The 19,469-nt window shown below is 44.9% G+C and overlaps 1 protein-coding gene across 9 annotated transcripts in view; it reads right to left on the bottom strand.

Moving 5' to 3' along the window:
- Positions 1 to 19,469, bottom strand: part of foxp1b (forkhead box P1b) — a 118,759-nt gene that overhangs the window by 54,046 nt on the left and 45,244 nt on the right. The gene's annotated exons all lie outside the window — the stretch shown is intronic.

Below are 19,469 nucleotides of genomic sequence, written 5' to 3'. Positions count from 1 at the left end.
CCTCCACCAGTAAACCATCTGGGTAAATAACCAGCTTCATTCTTTCCACGATTCTCAGATGATTGTTCCCACAATGAAACAAACAGTCAGGGGCACATCCCTCATCTCGTAGATGGAAAATCTGTCCGTCGCCCCCCTTTCACTTATTGGAGCAATATTGGGAGAAATGTGGTGATCCGGCATGCAATGCGTCAGATGGCGGTGCCGTGTGACTTCACCCCCCCCCCCAAAAAAAGAGCTCTGTTGCAGGATGCAGAAACGGACGCCGCTTTAAAATACGCTCCCCGAACACGTGAATTGAAAGTAATTGGGAACCTTCCGACGGCCAATGTGTGCTTTTTTTCATAGATGTCAACATGTTTTCTTTTCCACTGTAAGAGATGACAAATGCAGTGAGACACGTGCATGTGCATGCTGTGTGTGTGTGTGTGTGTGTGTGTGTGTGTGTGTGTGTGTGTGTGTGTGTGTGTGTGTGTGTGTGTTAGCAACCGAGGGTGTTGGAACAAAGAGTTGAGTCAACAGGATATGATGGAAGAAAGTTCAGACAGTAATGGATCAAGAAATACATTTCTGGGAAGTCTTCCTGAACTGCAATCTTTGTAAATATAATAAAATAAGACCATCTCACAGACTGCAATATATTCTGGAGTTGACGCTGCTGCCCAGATAGACCATGACTACGATTACAGAAGGAAGGGATCACAGTGAGTAAAGATTTAAAACCCAGAAATGCCATCCTAAGGACATCCACCTCCAGAATAATTTGTCAGAATTTCCATAATTTCTGAAATGGTGCCAAGAACATAATTGGGGGCCAGCTATTGCAGTATATTCAGAAGTAGGATTCAAATGAAAACAAAACTGTGGTAATTATAATGTCATGCATCATTATAATCGCAATCGCAAAATTACGGCTTGAATATTTGTTCTTGTAATGTCATTCTTTAGTCAACCTTGATGGTGAGAATGTAGCAGTATGAAATGCAATGAATGGATTCATCCTTCCCGGACACACCTAGGTGGAGCAGAGAAGGCTCCGAGTATATTTCCGAGAGCACCCAAAGTATGAAATGTGGCAGCGTTTTATTCTATTCTCGATGAATAAAAGTTCTCGCCAGCATGCAATTGTTGTCGGTGCATAATTGGACATCATAGTCTGGCGATGAAGCTTCATTCTGCCCGGCTGCCCTTGTTCCTCGCCGCCATTCCGTGTTGCCGCTGCTCGCCGTCTGCTAGCCTCCACGGCTGAACTACTTTCCTGGAGCATTCGGGAACAACGCAACATCTGCAATACTCGTGTTGTCAAACAGATGTCCCATTTATCCGGCAACTATTTTTGCCCGTTTCCAACATATTTCATCCACGACTTATTTAAATATCCAGACAAAACGCGTAAGCGTGAATTGATTTTCATCACCAATGGCGGACGATCCGTAACATTGGGCAGCTCTGAAAAAAAGGTGCCGCCGTAGCCTGCCTCAGGAACATATCAATTTAGCAAATGCAATTTTGCAGGGAATGAGAAAGATTATCAGTCTCGTTCTATTCATGTCAACGCTTATATGAAATCATTCTTCTAATTATAGCATGGAAAATAATTATGTGATCACACAATTGAAAACAGAGTCATGATCATCTTGACTTGGGCCAATTAAAATCAAATTGCTGCCTGACGGCACCAGACTAATTCTTCTGGGTTATAATTTTATCAAGCAGCAAATGTTTCTTCTTGACTGGGACTTGGGCTTTCACCTTTCGCAATGTTGCTGTCAAGCGTGTTTGTTAAAAAGGCACGCCGTACCTTTGGGAGGCCCAAGTTTAGCCCGCATGCATGCATGAACTGCCTCTCTCTGTGTTTACAGAGCACCCATTGCACTATTTCCGAGCTTCCCCAGCCGTACGCTGTGCAATCTCTTCTTTTGATCTCCCATTCGGAGATACCGGTCACTTGAGACGCAACGCCATTCTGAAAACTGCTTTGGCCAAGTGTGATAAAGTGAAGCGCTGACAGGCGTGAGGCATCTGTCGCGCCGAAGAATTTGAGCCGTCTTTCCTGTCCGAACGTTGATTGAAGCCATAAATTTCGGCAACAAGAGAAAACAGTTGAGCTGTGCGAGTCAGTTACACCACTTCCCCTGAAAACAGGGTTCCCACTCTTCCACTTGCTTTTTATTTATGGACCTTTAAGGACTGTTGAGGGATAATTTGGCCATTTTTAAGGACCCTTTCTCCATTCAGCAGAGGATTCACGGTGGATTTAATGCCAGCTCAGCAATATGCGGGATGAACAGAAAGCCACATATCACCGAGGTGGTGTTCAAATCATTGCTTCCAAAGGAAGGGCACCCTCTTTATTTTTAGGGGCAATCAGCTAACCCTTTATTTGACATATTGTATGTCAAATTTTCATTTTCCTACCTGTGTTACAGCTAGGAAAATGAACAAAACTTGAAATGAAAAATGAAAAAAAAAATTTAATTTAGAAAATATAAAAAAGCAATTTATTTTGTTTTAGGGGCAATCAGCTAACCCTTTATTTGACATAATGTATGGCAAATTTTCCTACCTGTGTTACAGCTAGGAAAATGAAAAAAACTTGAAACGAAAAATGAAAAAAAAAAATTAATTTAGAAAATATAAAACGTCAATTTATTTTTGAATAAAAAATACAATTTTAAGGATTTTTATTGATTTTGGAAGCTTTCCCTGAAAATTAAGGACAATTAAGAACACAATTTTAGAACTTTTTTTAATGGATTTTTATGAACTGTAAGGGGGAACCCTGGAAAAGTGAACAGTAGAAAAGGCGAATAGTGACCCTCAGAAACACTTCCACTATTGTACACAGTGTGCAGTGCGCTAAACCTAACTCACACATTGTGTGTGTGTGTGTGTGTGTGTGTGTGTGTGTGTGTGTGTGTTTGGAGAATGCGGGGGTAACTACAAATTCCCGCACAACTGAGGGAGTGAATCCTGCAGGGGCTTTGATTACAAAACAACCTGCAGCGCATGACAAGCTTTATCAACAATGCAGACTTAGCATTTGTTCAATGTCGTCATCTTTTATATGATCAATTCCATACAGTACGTGCTAAAATATGAGCCGCATCATATTAAAGGGAGCAACATCTCTTTTGTCCCGAGGGCCATCAAGCTGTGATAAGAGAACTGCTAAGTACTGGATGTCTTTATGTGCTGTCTGCCCATGTGGATTATTTACAGGCTTTGGGGTTTCCTGCTGCTAAAGCCAGCTCTGGTGTCTTACAAATCCCAGCTCAGAGCATTGCCACACAGTCATGTTAGTTCTCAGCTGGATTCGACACATCAACACCCCACAACAAAAAGCAGGCCCAACCATCAAAAACTCCACAAACCGCCGACGGGCACGAATCGCGTGGACATTCTCGCAATGACTTCAACGGCGATATATTGGAACGTCACACGAGCAGAAAAAGTGATTAAAGAAGCCTGCGTATGAGTGGAGGTCTTTCCAGGGTGTCAAACACAGGACAGCACCATCTCTTTTTTTTTTTTTTCCCTGGGCCGATTTTGAAGAGATCTCTCGAGGTTCTCCGAATGTCTGTCTCCTGTCGCTACAGGTGGTGGAGACCTTGAACGTGTAATGATTTGAAGCAGATTGCTGCTAATTGCCAGACGATGTGCAAGCAGGTGTAACTGGATCCCCGCGGCCGCGGAGAAAGCAGGAGACGGAATGAGATGCGCACGTGTTTCCAGGCATGCGCGGGTGCCGCAATGTGTGCTTCAGCCTATTTGCTTAACAGACACGTATCAGAAGACTATATTAGGCAGCTCAGAGACAGCCAGCAACAACACGGGTAATAGGTTAGCCCTTAATGTAGTCCGTCTCACAAGATCGCCGGTCCTCCGGCTTGCGTCTGTGGCCTCTGCGGGGCTTTCGGCAGCGTGGGCCTAAATGTCAAGGTTATGTGTTTGACTTTCCGTCTGATTTGACATATATATATATATATATATATTTGCAACGTATTATAAAAAATATTAAAGAATCCTTGAGATGTTTCTATAATTTGATTGGATTTGGTAGTGTGCGTAAAAATGTTGGGGGAAAACCTCCAGGCTTTGATAGAAAACCAAAAAAAAGTCAGGGAAAGCCGACTCGAGCACTCGAACTTTATTCGGGGTAGTCAGCGGGACTTTTAAAGGTGCTCGTGTGTGCTGCATCTGCTAATTGCCAGACGATGTGCAAGCAGGTGTAACTGGATCCCCGCGGCCGCGGAGAAAGCAGGAGACGGAATGAGATGCGCACGTGTTTCCAGGCATGCGCGGGTGCCGCAATGTGTGCTTCAGCCTATTTGCTTAACAGACACGTATCAGAAGACTATATTAGGCAGCTCAGAGACAGCCAGCAACAACACGGGTAATAGGTTAGCCCTTAATGTAGTCCGTCTCACAAGATCGCCGGTCCTCCGGCTTGCGTCTGTGGCCTCTGCGGGGCTTTCGGCAGCGTGGGCCTAAATGTCAAGGTTATGTGTTTGACTTTCCGTCTGATTTGACACCCACCTGTCATTCTTCACTTCTGCTATTCCTTTTGCTCCTTAATCTTGCCTCTGGAATTTAAGTCAGAAGGTTCAGCTCCAGGCTTTGATAGAAAACCAAAAAAAAGTCAGGGAAAGCCGACTCGAGCACTCGAACTTTATTCGGGGTAGTCAGCGGGACTTTTAAAGGTGCTCGTGTGTGCTGCATCTCATTTAACTGAAGCTGGAACGCAAATGCTAAACACAGCCACATCTTCAGTCATGAGGGTGGTGTTTATTTTGATTCGCTATCTCTCAAAGACTCCAACATTTATTTGTAATTGAGTTGCACATATTATAGGTCGCATCAATGGTGGAAAAAGTTTGTCAATTATTTTTCTTGGTCTCTTTTTTTTTTACATCACAAAACTGATTTGAACAGGACTGTTTACATCCACTTTGGACTTTTCCCTTCCTCGTAACGCTTCATCGAGTGAGCTAACAATATTGTATTCATTCGAAAAGAAAATAGATAAAAGCTAAATATGAGGAGGGATTAAAGTAAGGGACTTTGGAGCAAAACTGAGAACGGAGGAAGGAAGATGCAAAAAAAATAAAAATAATAAATAATTAAAAAAGGTGAAAGAGATACAAGAGAAGGGGATGGGGGGGGGCAGTGCCCAAACAAGGCGGTTCAGGTGGGTGGAGCCTGCACACTGGCGAGGTCACCCTTGCCCCCGCGCCCCGCGCTCACCCAGCGAGGTCAGCGTCGTGATGCGGGCCTGACAGCTTCCGTTTTGCTGTGTATTCTGCGTTTGTTTGGATTCCCGAGCCTTGCTTAGCCAGCAGCTTAACAACAGATGGCGAAAGAAGGCCTCCATTCAGAGTGGCCCGCATGCGAAAATCACACCAAGGAAAGTACACAAGCTGCAGACAAAACACACAGAGGCACACCAAAAGCCAGCATATGCAAATGACATGGATTGGCGGGAGTTGCACAGACAGCAAATAGGGCAACAGTAAATAAGCTTTTCCGCCGCTTCATCAGTAACTTTTTTGTTGCCAACGAAACCAAACACGCCAAACCGCGACCAGACACTTCAAGAGACCCGCATGGAAGCGAGCGCACGGACGGTGGCGTCCGCTTATGCCAAGCAAATAACCGGGCAGATCTGGCTAAAAGCCTCCCCCCGCTTCCCTTGCCGCTACCGAATCGGGGCCGCGTTGATTACGACGCCGGTGCGGCGTAAACCCATAAACACGGTCCCGAGCAACACGAGCCACTATCGACTACAGTATATATTGTTTCTCTTTGTGACTCGCTCTTCCGCCTCAATTACGCCTTTCAACTTGAGAGGCCGGGGATGATAAAGTGGCAGTAAAAATCATTCACATTACTACACCATTGTGCATCTGCCGCTAAAGGTAATTAAAGAAGTAAATGACTCATAAGAGCAGACATATTAGGCAACTGGGCTGGCTCATGAAAATACGCAGCATGAAGATAGCGCATTTTCTTATTGGCGTCATCAACTCCGGTCGAGCTTATAGGCTCTTGATGCTGATTTCGTCCACTCCAGCGGAAAGTCTATCAGTGCTCGCTGGCGTGTCTCTTATGTCTGCCCACCTTGAGCCAAGTACTGCGTTGAAATTTAAGTTACGGATTTGGCGCTGAATGACGCGACAGTAAAGGGGGGGGGGCAGGGGGGGGGTCGCACAGACAAATCAGACAGATGTGCGCTTTTGGTCCATGGTGACAGCAGGCAGATGACCGGAAAGACGAATGCATTTGTTATGGCATCCAAGTGTCAAGACTTCCGTGCACAGATTTGAAGCCAGTCAGTGCGGCGGCGACATTTCTGTGGAGCGCCAGTGCTTTTTCACACCACCACACGGACATGAAATGTTACATTGTGTCATTAAAAAAAAATAAAATAAAATCCAAAGCTACCGCTGCTGCATTTGGCAACATTTTTGTACCTCGGAATTATTGTGTCACCTCTAAAAATGAAGATCTTCTGAAAATAACATGATCTGCCCATTGTTCAGTCACGTGGTTGATTGAATTGGCACGCCCCTAAAAATGCAACATTGGATTCATTTCCAAAGTGTTTGGAATTTTGAACATGTTTAAAGTGACTTGACTCGCTCTTATTTCAGGTTGACCACAGGAAGGGATCCTACTCATGTGTTCAGTAGCTCAGTCCTGAACACATTAAGATCGCATCACAGAAAAAAAATGTCAGTGTTGCCTCGTCCAGCTGCCTTGAGCAAGGCATCAAACCCCCGAAAGCTCTAAAAACGTAGCTTCGGGTGACAGCATTGTCAATGATGAGCGTTTTCCCCGACCCCATCTTTTGTTCTTAGCACGGGATCCCGAAGGATAGTCCCAGCTGACACAAAAATACAAATCAAATAGTTTAAGCGAGAAAGAAGATAGATGCCAACTGCGCCGGACTGTCGGAAAACATCCACTCCCCCGGATTGCATCTTTGTTGGAAGTCTTGCATCACATTTTAGGGGGGAGCGTTATGCTTGGGAAAACGGGCACTTCCGAAAACCCAGCGTGAGACCCTGACTACGATGTGTGGATTTTATCATGCATGGCATGAATGATATTGTTTAAAACGGGAGACTAAGGTTGCCTCGTCCATAGCAGACTCAACACTACGATGCATTTGAAACTTTGGGCATATGACTGGGAAAATCCAGAAATCCTACAATTCACTCGTGGTGAATATGAATGAATCTCATCAATGTGCAGCCAGAATGCGCAGAAGACCCAAAAAGCAACCACCAGAATGTCCAACCGAAAAGGACGGTGTGCCTTGAGAGGCGAGGCCTCAATCACAATACGTCCACGTGCTTGATCGTGGTCCCGTGACCGCGTTGTTGCGACAAAGATTTCAGATCAACCCCATCGCAACGGACACCCAGATGCAAACAACACAAGTGCATTTCATGTATTGACAACGTTTGGCTACACGACATCACAGTGACCTCCTATAAAACCGGCAAATCATGAAGCCTTTGTACTTTTGCTTTTAAACATATCAAATAGGCAGCGAATAATCTGGGCCTGCAGCCGCCACTTAAGGGATAAGCAACGTTTTCGGCATAGTGCATCCAAAAGACCTGTTTGAAATCCATCGTCCATCTGATGCCGAGTGTCTTAACTTCTTACGCATCGTGAGCCGCCAGGAAGAATTCCCACCCTGTCTACGGAGCAGAGGCCTGCGTATGAATCACGGCCACGTCCAATTGGCTATGGATTGAGTTGCAGCAGTCAGAAACGGATCCCTGGGAATAGTAGCGTCTCTGCTGAAGCCATTCCAAGATGGGAAATGTGATCCTGTGCCGAAAGGAATAAAAGAAAGCAACAAAAAAAAAAGAGGGGGGGGGTGGGGTTCTGATTGCTTCAACCACATAGAGAAGCAATCTTCGACAGAGTCTAGACATATCAGTCATCACACAAGTGTAATGTCTTACAGTCTCACAAGCGGATGATGGAACTTGAGGTGGTGGCCCAAACCTTTTATCTTCTAACTCATTTTGGTTTTCTTTATTATTAACCTTTTTTTTAATCAGAGATGAGGATGTTGATGTGCCAATTACAATTTAAATTGATTTTTTTGTTTTTTGTTTTTTTAAGGAAAGCAGTCAGAATCACGGTCTAAATCGTGAAGATATTTACACGTTTGAATTCATTACAGTCGGCAATTTTCTGCAAGGTTTAGAAAATGAATGTAATTGGGTGAATTCTCAAGACCACATTTTCATTTGGTGACCCGTTGAAATACTTGAACACTCATGCTGTACGAAACAAAACATCAACAAAACAGGACCTCTTGAGCCCAAATGACGAACCAGTTCGAGGCTAGCTAAGAGGCTAGCGTGAGAAGCTAATGTAGCAGTCTTCATACTCGCTCAGTCCAGTTCATTGTTAAGCATGACAAGCTGATCGACGCGAATTATGCCACTTCAAGAGCTTGAAAACACTTTTCGATCTGGGGCAACAAAATAGGAAGCAACAAAGCGCTAAAATAAAAGCTGTTACTGAATCGCAAAACAAAACATAAGCATTGAAACAACTTGTTCCTGCATTTTTTTTTTGTTTCGTTTTTTTTATTCTGCTGATCGTCTGGCGCTGCAAATCCGAACCACTTCCAAATGGAAACAAAACCTCTTTTTGTAAACGGGCTTTTCCATGTTGTGATAGTATAAGCAGTGCATGTGCGTGGGGACATACATTGAGATACGGACAATACCAAGGAGGAAAAGAAAAGAAGATTTTGGGGAGTAGCTCGACTCCACAAACTCACATTTGTGTATAAAGCTGAATAATCACTCAGGTCCAGCTCACTGTAATTTTTGCTGGATATTTGCCATTTTTTCCCCCCTGAGAAATGCTGTCCTTTCACAGTAAGTGTTGCAAACCATCCAAAGAAAAATTATGTCAACTGTTGAAGATAGCCGACAGCAGTCGACACAAGGTATACTGAGGTGTGTTCAATTCGCCACTCGACGATAAACATTTTCAGGTCGAGGCTCATAGCGGCAAGGCAGCCCAAAACGGAAGGCAGTGGGGGCCGAAGGTGTCCCAACAACAAACACTGCAGGAACCAAGGGCACGTGGGCTATCGAGATGCTTGGCTGCTGGGCGGGTGGATGACAGACTGCTGTTCAACTCCATTAGCTGCCGTGCGAGAGGGCCGCATCGAGCGGCACACGACCTGTGAAAAATCTGAGATCTCGCTCTCTCCTGGAATGGGGCTTGCCGCATTAATTCCAGAACCGTAATCCCTCAAGCAAATCAAATTACTCTCATTAAGCACAGCAAGAAAACTACCTCTGCAATCAGTATGTATATTAAAAAAAAAAGTATTTATTACCAATAATCACCTATTTAATATGAGGGAGCTTACAAAAGCGTTATTTCTGCTGATTGTGTTTGAAAATGGCCAACCGCAAAGGAGCGCCTTAAAACAGGGCCATACAAAGATGCGCTTGTGTGTGTGTGGGTGTGTGTGTGTGTGTGTGTGTGTGTGTGTGTGTGTGTGTGTGTGTGTGTGTGTGTGTGTGTGTGTGTGGACAGACACACAAATACACAGCTCATGGAGTTTACGAGAGGAGTTGATACAGTGATTAAAGGGGAGGGTGGCGGGATACGGCGCTTGAGGGCCTTGGAAAGGACATGGCTCGCCTGGTCATAAAAAACACACCTCTGTCTTTAAGCTGGTACCGGAATTGCTCTCGATGGGTTCACTTTGAGGTGAATCGCTTAAGAATTTACATGCTAAGTGGCACCATGTCATCACCAAGAAAATGCACGTGGAGAAATATTGTCAGGTTTTTTTTTTTTTTTTTTTAAAGTGCAGCCACTGCATGCGCCACGGTTTCAAAGGCTGACAGCCTGTGCAACTGTAACTGCGTTATGGTAAAAAAAGGATGACCACCAATGCACAAGCAAACACTAAATGGACCAAAGGCGTGTATGGTGTTCATCCAGTCTAAATAACAGCACACCAAAGCGAGCGTAAACAATTGCAGTTCATTTTGGCAGAGGCATTTCAAACAGATTTTCTCATTGACATCTTTGAGCGGAAAAAGTTCAAATAAATGGTGAAATAAATAGTGAGAACACCTTCAACACAGTAGGCAAAAAAAAAAAAAGAATCAAAATGGGTAATAAAATGATTTTCCTCTACAGAATCAATTAAAACAGGGCGTCAATGGGTCATTCATTTACTAGTTCAGAATAATTACCTGCGTTTTTTTCTCCTCTTATCGTAATTTACTTTTTTATTCATCTGGGGCTCTGATGTCCCTGCAAACCAAAAGAACACATTTTGTGTAATTATTCAAATTAAACGCAGATTCCTCGGAGAAAATCTCTGACAGACCGCGACGCAGCAAAGCTAATGCGCTCCAAAAAGAACCTCCCCTCAAGGTAAATGCGGGATTCTATTAGAAATCACTCTACATGCTGTCAATTCCAGCATTACTTGCTCAATCAATTAATGCATGAATTAGCTTGAGGTGAATTAAAAAAAAAAAAAAATGCAGGATCAAATAAAATGCGAGTGCCTGTGCACGGTACTTCCCACATCCACTTTTTTCAACGATGATGCTATGTGTGTGCGTGTCCGCGCGTGCGTGTGTGTGTGTGTGTGTGTGTGTGTGTGTGTGTGTGTGTGTGTGTGTGTGTGTGTGTGTGTAAAGGCATGAAGTGGATCGTTCCCCGTTTGGAGGGTAAGTAAAGGGTGTTAAAAGCAGTCCTTTTTGTTTCACACAATCGCCACCTCACATGAATGCTTTGTAAACATTCACCCGACACAGTGCAAGTCTTTTTGGATTTTGAGCGTTTTCGTTCATTCCCCAAGAAAATAGCACACTGCCCATCTGGCTCCTGGTCAGATTTTGAAAGTAGTCTGCACCCAAACACACGCAATTGTAATGGTGTGGTTGGAATTCAGCAAAAAAAAAAAAAAAAAAAAAAAAAAGGATGCACCTGCCTGGAAGAACTTTTCATTCCTGCCGTATGTGTTCCACGTACATGCCAGGACATGTGGCTGGCATTTAAGCTTCAAAGCTACAAACACGTTATCAGGAGATCTATGCGTGAGCAAAGACCACCAGCTGTCGGAGTCCTACCTTCAAGGCAACTGTAAATTCATCAACCCTTTGGTGAAAAGCCAAAGACGAATCGCGGCACCTCACCGGTTTCCACACCTCGAAAATCCACTCCCGCTGCAGCGTCTCTGCGTTTGCTTGCGGTGTTCTTGTTGTGCCGTGGGGACGTTGGAAGAGACTAGAGAGGCCTCAAGAGCTCAGGCAACTGCGATAATTGATCATGTTTCTCCGACCACTAAGTCTCCTGTCTGGTGACCTCCACATCCCAGCGGCCCTTTTTTCAATTTAACACTGGACAGGACCGGGTCTCACTCATTGCGAGGCGAGGACACGTCTGGGACACTTTGGAGGCCAAGCTTTCTGATGAGTAAAAAAGAAAAGGCTTCCTCTCTTCCTCTCCAGATGCAATGCTGGGCCGGGCATCAATTTCCTGCGTCAACTTCCTCACCGAATCAATTCCATTTAATCCACGGCCTCGAGCCCCCTATCTTGATTCCTCCGCTGAAGATAAGAACACAATTTATTGTTTTCGTTGAGCACGCGTGCTAAGACAGTGAGCGCCAAATGACTTGCCGATGGAGATACATTTGCCACAAATCGCTAATTCAATCACTCCCCAACGCCACTTTTATTTGTGAAGAGTCGAAGAAGATCACAGCGTCAAAGCAGACTGGAGGCGTGACGCACCAGACCACATCACGTCGAGTGAAGGAAAAAAAAATCTGGCGTCGTAAGCATCTGAACTCTTTTGAAGAAGCGTAGAGCAGATACACTGTTGGTGTATCAGGTCACCGGCTTCAGCTGTGCGGTGGGGGGCCGGTGGGGGGGTGCAGCGGTGGCGACGCGCTGAACACGTGCTCTTTTCTGGTGACAAGCGGGATTGATCAAACAGGTAATCACTTCACACACCTCGCACGCGGCTGAAGAGGCCTTACAGTTCCATCTCATCTACAGGTGATGAAGACGGAACAGAAATCGGCAAGACGGGTGGCCATCTTGGATGTCATCAAGCAGCTGAGTCATGAAGAGCGGTGGAAAAAATCATTTGAAGAAGAAACGTGGACGACTTGGATTCGTTACGTACGGCCCTCCAGACATTGCGCACTATTCAATCGTCTCTCCGCTTCTAACTTTTCTTTTGCATGTTAATGTTTAATTGGAGCCCTTGGCTATCCATGGGCACAATCATTAGAGATCTGCAGAGAGAAATTGAAAATTTAATCATCATCTCGTTTTGGGTTTTTTTCTCTGGCGAAAGCCACTTTCATGGGCTCCACCGAAACGCCATCATTTGTATTTTTGCCTGTTCACTCACATCATAAATGATTTTTTTTTAAATTTTATCCGACATCATGGCCACGACCCCAAAAATTATACCACACCCAAAAGTCGATTGAAATCAAAGTTCTAGTTTCATGACTGGAACTGATGATGTCATTTCGGAATATAGCACGACAGGAAGTATAAATGGAGTCGGGAAGCTGCAGAGCAGATCGGCCAAACCAGATGCTATCATGTTTACATAGCGGCACTGTTTTTTACGAGGGTTAACTGTGAATAGAACGGACAGAAGGTAGCGGATGCTTCCAAGTTGTTGCATCGCCTCAATTCATTCATTTAAGCGTGATGATTCCACTTTTTTGAGAAGAGAAGTTCCTGACTACAGCTGAGTGGAAACTTGCCTTCGGCTGCTGCTTTGGCAACTGACAAATTCATTTGGAACTGAGAGGCGATCAACTGTGGCATTCGGCTTCCCGCAATCACTTTCACGAGGCCGATCGGCGTCTTGCCGCAGGTGGACAAAGTGTGACGTCGCAAACAGCTGAAGCGCTGCACACTTTTAGGACGGACGACAAAATAAAATATAAAAGTGTCGCCTTTTGTGGCCCAGTCTGTGCGAACAACACCAGCACCTTAACGTTGGAATGGAGACGATCTTAAAAAAAAAAAAAAAAACAACCATTACGTTTTTCCCGACGCAATTCCTTCTTTAATGTGAGCCCAGAAGCAGAGCTAGCTGTCCACTCAATGGCTTGCGAGGCCCGTCATCCAACTCTAGTCAAGGAGAAAACGGCCATCAATATTTCTTTCTGCAAGATTTCACATTCACATTTCGCACAATGCCCTGATAGTTTCCCTCAAACCTCCAGGGAGTACCTAATGTAAAAAACAGTTACTTATGTTCAAGGCTCATGTTTCTTCACTTAAATGCAGACCATACCCTGCTCCTTCCAGGGGGAAAAAAAAATGAGCATGGGGGTGGAGGCGGAAGGGAGTGGGGGGAAGACATCAAGGTCTTATTTTCTGTGTCATTTACCAGCAAGTACTTTCACCCAGCCTTCCCATTACATCACGTCGAAAGTCGTAAACATGTAAATAACAACAGCCATTACTGTAAAGGACGCGCGCACGTTGTCCTTTTCTCCTGCTGCCAAACTCCTCTTGTCCATTTAAACACACACTTGGCTCACGTACAAAAAAAAAAAAAAAAAAAAAAAATGCATTCAGAAGTTATACGAGCTCCCTTTCGGCATTTAAGGCGGCTGTCATTCAGATGATGCGGCGCTAACGTGGCTGTTGTTTATGATGAGGCATCTCTCATCATGCCATGCCGCGCTCCCCGCGGAAGGCAGCCAGCCATTCGGCAGCAAACGGCGGCCTGCGCAATCTCCCTCTCAAACAAGATCCCCCGCTGAGCACGCCATTCATCACTTCCACCTCGTGTGACGGTTGAACGACAAACTATCACTTTTACCTTGAGACATGCACATTTCGCCCGCCCGGGCACATTTGCTTCAATGAAGGATGATCTGCATCACTTACTGATCATCATTTATTATAGATTTTTTTTTTGTGTGTCTTGTCATAGAAAGGATGATGACTAGTTTGTTTAAATTATTAACATATCAACATGTGGTTTGTATACAATTACTCGGGTTGCCATCCATCCATTTTCCGAACCACTTTATCCCCACAAGGGTCACGGGCGTGCCAGAGCCCATCCCAGCTTCTCTTCGGGCAGTCGGCGGGGGACACCCTGATCCGGTCGCCGGCCAATCGCAAGGCACACACAGACAAACGAACATTCGTGCTCACAATCGCAGCTAGGGACAATTTCGAGTGTTTCATTCACCTGCCGTGCATGTTTTTGGAATGTGGGAGTACCCGGAGAAAACCCACACAGGCGGGGGGAAAACATGCAAACTCCACGCAGGAAGGCCGGAGCCGGGCAGCCAGCCATTCGGCAGCAAACGGCGGCCTGCGCAATCTCCCTCTCAAACAAGATCCCCCGCTGAGCACGCCATTCATCACTTCCACCTCGTGTGACGGTTGAACGACAAACTATCACTTTTACCTTGAGACATGCACATTTCGCCCGCCCGGGCACATTTGCTTCAATGAAGGATGATCTGCATCACTTACTGATCATCATTTATTATAGATTTTTTTTTTGTGTGTCTTGTCATAGAAAGGATGATGACTAGTTTGTTTAAATTATTAACATATCAACATGTGGTTTGTATACAATTACTCGGGTTGCCATCCATCCATTTTCCGAACCACTTTATCCCCACAAGGGTCACGGGCGTGCCAGAGCCCATCCCAGCTTCTCTTCGGGCAGTCGGCGGGGGACACCCTGATCCGGTCGCCGGCCAATCGCAAGGCACACACAGACAAACGAACATTCGTGCTCACAATCGCAGCTAGGGACAATTTCGAGTGTTTCATTCACCTGCCGTGCATGTTTTTGGAATGTGGGAGTACCCGGAGAAAACCCACACAGGCGGGGGGAAAACATGCAAACTCCACGCAGGAAGGCCGGAGCCGGAATCGAACCGTGCGTCTCTGCACTGTGAGGCGGATGTGCGAACCGGTCGCGCACCGTGCTGCCTCAACAATACCAACCAGTGCTTTTCAAATCATGACAATCATCACCATCAGGCATCGTTTAAAAATATCTTCTGTTGCCTCAGGAGAAGTCAGATTTGCAGAAACGTCCTATTGCGCAAAATACAACAACGTTCATCAGTTCGAACATTAAATTTGAGGCTGCGGGTTCTGGAAAGTGGTTTGATGTGAACGAAGGTAGAGAAACACGATACAAAAGGGAGATGCCAGAATGACGCAAATCGACAGTTTGGATCGAGGCCGTCTGATCGCAACCGTCATGGCACTGAAGCGCGGTGCAATGAGCGATTCCCACCCTGAGTGGGGCCCCTCCGTGTGTGCTGAGGCGCAAAACCTGCAAGCTGTGTGCAAACAATTGGCAGCGTGGCGTTCGCCTCTCTTCACTTGGCTCCCCTTGGACGTCCAGCTCTTACTCGGCCACTCGCAAGACTTGTGGTGTGACATCAAGAAGCAAAAAAAAAAAAAACCCTCAAACAAACCTCTATTACCAACACTGTGCCAAGGGATGATGAATAAGATATAAAAACTCAAGCGAGGACAGGAATTTCACATTAGTCCGGCAGCGAAGGCGATTCCCTCTGCGCATACGTCGACACCCTGCCACGGTAGCGCCACCTCAACTTCCGCGCACGCACTGAAACCTTGGGAGTTTTCGCCAAGCCCCCGACCGGTGGCTTGATCAGACAAGGATGAGGCTGCCTAATGAAACAAATAAGTGTTTTAAAAGAAGACAGCCCCGCTATCAATTTCAATGGCTTACAGTATCTGGGCAATTCCTTTGGGTCCATTCTATGTTAATTGGATCTCCATTGCATTGGCATTGGGGTGTTAACAAGCACAGCCTATGAATATTAATTACCCTCAAGTTTTACGCATAGGAAAGACTTCACTGATACATATTAATTCTATGAAGTTTTCAAAGTAGTGCTCTCATTAAAAATGAATGGGCCCTGCGCCTCTGTTTTCTCAAGAGCAACTGCACTTTCTTAAGTCTCTCAAGTGCAAGTCCTTAAAGAATGACCTCCCTAAAAAGAAGTACCGCCTCCACAAATGAAAACCTAATCAGTGCCTTGACTTTCTTATTGTGGCATCTGGTACGTTTCACACCTCCATACACAGTCTCGCTTTGTCTGCTCCTCTCATCTGTGGTTCCAGTGGAAACAATTTAGAAAAACAAAAGCAGATAACACATCCTGCCTCAACCTCCAGGTTTTTGTGCAACTTTTCATACGCCCCTTTAGGCTGCTCAAATTTGGAGGTTCCACTGTAATAATATGTTTCAAATCATTCCGATCCCTTTTTTTTTTCTGTGATTAATAATCAGATCCCACATCAATTGCCAGAACCGGCAAAGAAATTTAGCCTGTAATAAAACTGTCATGTGCTTGGGTATAAAGACAGATGTTGCCAGTTGTGTGATAACATAATTAATCTGTTCTGTGAGGGATTCCATGAAATTATTCAAATTGGACGAGCACTATCATTTTACCAATAAAGCAATTTAAGGCAATATGCAGTGTCATAACACTGATGTTATCCTCTTTCACTGATTTTCCAATAAGCCGCATTGCAGAAGCTGCGGCGGGCCTCGCGTGATATTGTGACAAGATGAAGAGAACAGGTGGAGATACCTGAGAATCCCTCTGGATTCACACACAGACAGGGCACAAATTATTTCAGAGCGATGGCGTCCGTGTCAGTCGGATAATATGAAGAGAGGCCTTCATGAAGAACAACAAAATGGCTCTCAGGAAGACCACTGAAGTCAGCTTTTGGGTGCAGTAAGATCACAGAGAGGTATGAGATAAGCGCATAGCAAAGACGGACGGCGGGAAGAAGATTCCTTCGGATGGCAGCGCTATGCAGAAGAAGTGGAAGAAACCGTACCAACAAATCTAAACGGAAGGCCGAAGTGTCAGAGTGGAATCATACGACAAAGTTTGTCCCAAGGTCCTCTAAAGCTCGACAGGATAGCGGTGGGTGACGGAAGGGCTGAAATGTGCATCTTCACCTTCTCAAGTCTCCGCAGGGATTCATGTATGACTTGCATTATGCAAAACGGAAATCGCTGCCCGCTCAGCTCTTTCTGCAGTCTGTTCTGCGTGTCATACTGGCTTCTCTCCGCACGCAATAGTACGACCACCTCAGCCATTCAGTAGCGAAGAGAAGGGAAGCAAGTGACTGGCGGAGCTTTCCATTTGTTTGTCTGCAGTATTTGACATGGTACAAAATCGGACCATAAAGAAAAGACATCCTCCCTCGAATTGACAATGTGAGCTTTGTTTTTTGGTCGGACAAAGCTGTGCCAAGTCAGACGACTTTGCAACAGTATTGTCGTCCCACGACTCGTCCCCTGATTTAAAAGGCAGAAGGATTCACACGATTGGCAGTTGCAAATGTGTTGAATCACAAAAACAAGTGTTTTTGCACAATTGTCTCCAACACTATCTTCACTTCCTCATGAGCGTATACAGTAACTAAACCACAGTTTCTGCAAAACAAACATATGTAGATTTCGGGGGAGTAAATCTTGTGAAAGCATTGCACCACATCCAAATGCAGCAGGACGAAGAAAGTTCATCTTCCGGCAAACAACGGTGAGCTGTGTACGGGACTCTGCCACTACTTTTCATTGGCGGCCGACTGTAGAGTGAGACACATTGCGTTTAACAATCTGACTTTCCTACATTGACATTTTCATCTGTATCGGTGGCCGAAAAAGCTCAGTGTGGAGAGTCTCTGGAGTCAGGAGCCTCTTAAATTTTTACTCTAACCTTTATTTCGCGTCCCTGTCCCCTCTTTGTATTGATTTAGATTGTAATTTACTGTGTCGTGAAAAGTATTTGACCATTCTCAAAAACAGTGTGATATTATTCAAATTGGACGAGCACTATCTATGAAGATCACCGTGAGATCTTTTTTCCTCCCAACTTTCACTCTCATCAGGCTGCATTTGAATCTAATATCATGAACAGCCATGCTTGAGTTAAGCTTATGGTCCACTTCCCCCAGATCTGACTAGTCGGCAAGATGAATTCCCCTGTCAGAACCAAGATGATCAAACAGATTACAATTATTTCACCCCCGTCTTTATTAATGAGGACTGTCTTTCATTGTTACGTTGCCTAATAGGAATAAATGATATGTCACTGCCAGGTTTGTTCCGCCTACCCGCTTAAGGAAGTCTATGACAATTGCATGGGAGGAGGAAAATGATTTTCGATTGATTTGTTTCTTTTCTCCACAGAGTTTAAACCGAATGTTGGATGGTTTTGTGAGGTCAACACCTAATTGTGGTTCTGAACACCTAATTGTTACACCCCCGCCCCTCATGCTTTTCTACACCACCTCGCGTGCAACCCACCGAATCAAAGCAAAAAGCTCTGGTAAAGAATGATGCAAAAAAAAAAAAAAAAAAAGGCCACGGGAATCAGGTTTCAGCTGTTTACTCAACTGTGGCCTGCAGTTCTTGAAATGTTGTCCATGGTTTTCTGGGACTACTGCAGTAATGAATTCAGTATGGCTATGAATTTCTCACTGACGACAAACTCCTCCTGCGATGGAAAAAAGGGCCGAGATGAAGGAGACAGAGCAGTTCTCAAGTGGCCCGAAGGCCCAACACCAAGACTGAGGAGTGAGCCACTTTCAGACAAACCTTCTATTGCCACAAACTAAAAAAAAATATGATACAATTACGTTTATTGAAGTTTTTATGTTCCCAAAACGTGCCATGCGGCATTTGGTATCTCCTTGTACATGTGATGCATTCACGCTCTGGACATAAATTGTGTGATGAAGTGATGAGCTTTAGCAGTGATTACTCCACTCATACAGGACTGGATCCTCTTGAACTGATGCATCCCAAACAAGCAAGAATATGAGCACTAGGACGTTCATGTTGTCTACTTATAGTAAAATTAGGTTAAAGATCTTTTTTTGGGGGGGGAGGGGGTTCATCACATCAGAAAGATGGATAAAAGAGGCAATTGAAATAAGGAGGCACCATCAACAGGGCCGAGGGGGCTTCCGTGCTCCTACACAAGCGGGACACATTGCTTCAATGGCTGCGGGGGATTGGAGCGGGGAGCCACATTTTCAAGGTTTCCCGACCCGGTCAGCTGTTTTTAAAACACGTCACTGGGAAGTCTTGACGGCTCCGATGAAGGCTGAAGCGACAGCGCAAACTGTCAGACGGGAGTTTTTCCTCCGAAAAAAAAGACCATTGTTTGACAAAAAAAAGAAATCTTCAGCCTATTTCAACTCATAAGGAGAGAAGATGAATGCCATACCAAAATCTCTGCCTTCAGCAGAAGATTCTCCGAGTAAACCTAAACCCTGTACGAGTCAAGCGAGCATTGTCTGGAAAAAAAAACAAAAGAAACTTCAAACCTAAGCAGGTATAAGCGTTAAGTGCCTGACAAATGCACGAGCAAG

This window comes from Hippocampus comes, unplaced genomic scaffold (assembly GCF_001891065.2).
Source record: "Hippocampus comes isolate QL1 unplaced genomic scaffold, H_comes_QL1_v1.1 scaffold44, whole genome shotgun sequence".
Lineage (NCBI taxonomy): Eukaryota > Metazoa > Chordata > Actinopteri > Syngnathiformes > Syngnathidae > Hippocampus > Hippocampus comes.
The sequence above is the reverse complement of the archived record's forward strand: the minus strand, read 5'-3'. Positions and strand labels throughout refer to the sequence as shown.